We start from the raw sequence: 3982 nt of genomic DNA, 5'->3' as shown, positions 1-3982 counted from the left end.
TAAAGGGCTTAATCAGTTAGATCACTTTATGACATCATGGAAGTCAGGAGCCTTCTGGGAGCTTTTTTTTTAATTTTTTTTTTTTTAACGTTTATTTATTTTTGAGACAGAGAGAGACAGAGCATGAACGGGGGAGGGTCAGAGAGAGGGAGACACAGAACCTGAAACAGGCTCCAGGCTCCGAGCTGTCAGCACAGAGCCCGACGCGGGGCTCGAACTCACGGACCGCGAGATCATGACCTGAGCCGAAGTCGGCCGCCCGACCGACTGAGCCACCCAGGCGCCCCGGTCTGGGAGCTTTTATATTTGCTAATAATGCATACTGTGAACCTCTAAGAAAGGGTGTGTAGTGTCCACCACATTCTCTCCTTATTTGACCAAGAGCCTCCTTTCCTAACAATTTCTCAAAGCACCCAAGTTTCTCAAATTGCACTTTGGAACACACTGTGCTTCTCAGGAAATCTCTCTCTGTAAGGCTTCTCGATAGCACATCCATTTGCTTGCAACAGACAATCATGCGATATGAGAGTTACTTGCAGGCATGGACTATTCTTCAATGAGTGGTGTGAGGTCTGTGTGTCACCTCGTGTCTGGAGACAGAAACCGGACATGGTGAAAAGTGTGTCCTGAATGATCCATACAGTGACTAATTCCTAACAGATTGCATTTCAATCACAATTTATGTGGGCCGATCTATGCTTCAGAATCTAGGAACTTTTGCTTTCCTGTTACCTGTAAAGATTATCCCCTAGAGAGGTTTATACTTCTGTTCAGTTTTTCATGGGGATGTTTCTCACTGTGGCAGTAGCCATCTCCCCAGTGCTAGTCTTCCCGCCAACAGAAGTTAACATAGGTAATAATCAGAAAGCACTCTGTAGACAGTGATTCTTCTATGTGACAGGTAAACACATCCAGTAACCCTAACAGTTTTACTTCTGCAAAACTGCCACGATAGTTTGCTTTTGGTACCCAGCAAAATTTACCTCTTATTTCACCTTTCTAGATTTCCAGGCTTATATATTGAAAGTCATACATATGATTAATTGCTATAATACATTAAGGAAAATGAAAATAAGTACATGTTGAAGGCACATGAGTAAATGTGAGGTAGCGTAGCATGGGAGTTAAACTCATGTAGTCTGAAGCCAGATGTTTGGATTGAATCCTGGCTCTGCTACTAATCAACCATGTAGCTGTGGGTGTATTATGTAATCTCTGGGTGGCTTACTCAGTTTCACCATCTATAATATGGGAATAATAATAGCATCTAAGTCACAGAGTTGATGTTAGGATTAAATGAATTAATATTCATAACACATTATAAACAATGCATGACAGATACTACATATAAGGTGTTAAAGAAGGTCATGAAAAAGCAAAAAGTCGGTCTTTAGGAAGTGACCTTTCCGTACGATTAGAAAAATAAAATAGCATTAAATTTTTTTTAATGTTTTATTTATTTTTGAGAGAGAGACAGACAGACAGACAGAGTGTGAGCAGGGGAGGAACAGAGAGAGAGAGAGAGGGAGACACAGAATCCAAAGCAGGCTCCAGGTTCTGAGCTATCAGCACAGAGCCCGACATGGGGCTGGAACTCAGGAACCGCGAGATCATGACCTGAGCCAAAGTTGGACACTTAACAGACTGAGCCACCCAGGCACCCTAAAATAACATTTTAAAGAATGTTTTTTAATAACTCAGTGCTCATAAGCTTGATTTAATTTAATTGAGGCAAATGAGGACTTTGAATTTGATAAAAAAATTATCTACTGCTACTTTTTGGTGAAACTGGAAGTTGCCAAGTGATATTCCCAAAGTAACAGCAAGGAAAACAAATGCCCTAACTTGGCGTATTTTTCTCTTACATACATCACACTCTACACACACCTCAGTGGTCTCTTCTCTGCTTATTAACTGTATGCTGGGATGTGGCCAAAGATCCTGATCCCCGGGAACATGTAAGCATATTCTCAGGGGTGTACTTTTTATAAGAAGTGTTAAGTTTTGTGTTTTTGTTCCAGGGATGATCCCCCGCAAAGAATTTAAATCTTTTCTGACTCATTAGGATCATCAGTTTATAGCATTTGTGCTTATAATGTTGCTGTCGCTGAGTAATACTGCTTTCATTGTCTGAGCTTATGAGAAAAGACAAAAGGTAGATTTAGTATGTAAGTGATGTGCTTGAGCCAAGGAAGGGCCAAAAATGAGGATTTCATGGTAGTTTTCATAGAGAAAAATGAACAGAACTGAGTTGTCATCTAGCATCATGCATTATTTTCATGATGAACTCAAAATAGCCTTTGCTGTTAATAGTCCATGTTGCAACCTCATTATCGTCCTGGCGAAGCACCAGTTATCAATTACAGTAAATGAGCGTTGTTAATTAGAATTTTATTTGTCTTTTTAGTTTTGCTTATCATTCACACGTTTTATGGTTTTATGTATTTGTCTAGTACTATTGACATTTAATTATGTATTTGTGTGTATGTATTATGTTAAAAATGACTTATCTGCATTAGAGACTATGCCAGAATTTCCCCCTCCTTTCTATAAGGGATCCATGCATTCGTGAAATTCAAAAAACACTGCCTAGGGAGGAGATGGTCTTGGCCCTGCTAGAAAAGAGACTCAGAGCACAGAAGGTCAAGGAGATTTTTCCCCTTTCCTGACTTGGCCGTGCCGGGTGTCCAGCTTATCAGCCGACACAAATCAGTGCTGTACACGGTGGCTGCAGTGGAAAGCTGATGCAGACAGGTGGTCTGTTTCTTTATATCACCCTCATCTCTCTGTTCCCTTTACATCTTTAAATGTTCTCTTCTGTCTTCTTGCTGCTCCTCACGCATTTTCTAGCAAGCTTCTGTGTTAGGGTCTTTGCACATTGGTTCTCTGTGCCTGGAACACAAGGCTAACTCTCCAGAATTACTCACTTCTTTGCTCCTGTATCACCTTCTGAATGAGGCTTGTTTTACAGTCCTATTCTTGAGTCCTTTACCCACTCCAGTATTTTCCCCCAAACATGTATCATTTTCCATTGCACACTGTAATTTACCTATTATGTTTATTATTTATTGTGTCTCTCCCTGTTTCATTTTCTGTTAGAATGTCAGCTCCATAAGGACAGGAGTTTTTTATTTTGTTTAGTTCACTAATATATCCTGAAGGCTTAAAATAGACAATAAAAAATCTTGAATGAACTTGTCATTTTACTTTTTTCTTAGTACAGTTCTTCATAAATTTATAGCCTATGTTTCTTGTTTCCAAACAGTTTGAAGGATAGGGGTGGTGAGGGCACAATTGTATATAGTAGTAGGTGGAAGTTTAGGATACATAGCTCTGTACTGTCCTGACAGTTTTTCACTTTAAATGAGGCATTTCACATTAAATGAAACCTATTTAGTATATATTTACAGATAGTCTTCCTGTCTGGTTAGTTTCCTGTGGACTATTTTGGAATAAGTAATTAAGAAAACCAACTCATCTACTATAGCAATTGTTTTAATTCAGATAAATTAGAATCCAATAAAATGCTTTGTATTAGTATTGCACTTGACCATTTGAAGAACACTTTGATAAAAATTCCCTTGTATGTTCTTTTCATCAACCATGACTGGGGTGACAGGTATTTTTAGTCCCTTCACTGAGGTTGCAGAGAAGTTAAAGAACTAGTTTAAGATAATGAAAATGATTTTCTAAGACCTGAAACCTAGGTCTTTAAAGTCCTATGTAGGACTTTTTATAGCCAGTTATGGTATCAGATTATGGGGCAACTAATGGAGAGGGAGGACAAAGAATACAGAACCTCAGGAAGGCATCTTATAGGATGAAACATTAATTTCTCTCTACTGAGATCATATTAAAAGGTTTTCTTTTATATTCCCATTTTCAGTGGTCTAGTGAACACTTCCTATTAAGTAACTATAGCTTTTATATTCTGATTAAGTAAATGAGCTGTTGTTTGTAAGGCAGCGAAGGCTTTTACATC

The 3982-nt window shown here is 38.7% G+C and overlaps 1 protein-coding gene across 5 annotated transcripts in view; it reads left to right on the top strand.

Moving 5' to 3' along the window:
• The window catches only part of HECW2 (HECT, C2 and WW domain containing E3 ubiquitin protein ligase 2), a 392473-nt gene that overhangs the window by 195870 nt on the left and 192621 nt on the right, over nt 1-3982 (top strand). The window lies entirely within an intron of this gene.

This window comes from Herpailurus yagouaroundi, unplaced genomic scaffold (assembly GCF_014898765.1).
Source record: "Herpailurus yagouaroundi ecotype Mexico unplaced genomic scaffold, PumYag 140, whole genome shotgun sequence".
Lineage (NCBI taxonomy): Eukaryota > Metazoa > Chordata > Mammalia > Carnivora > Felidae > Herpailurus > Herpailurus yagouaroundi.
Note: the sequence above shows the minus strand (reverse complement) of the source record. Positions and strands in the feature narration are given on the sequence as shown.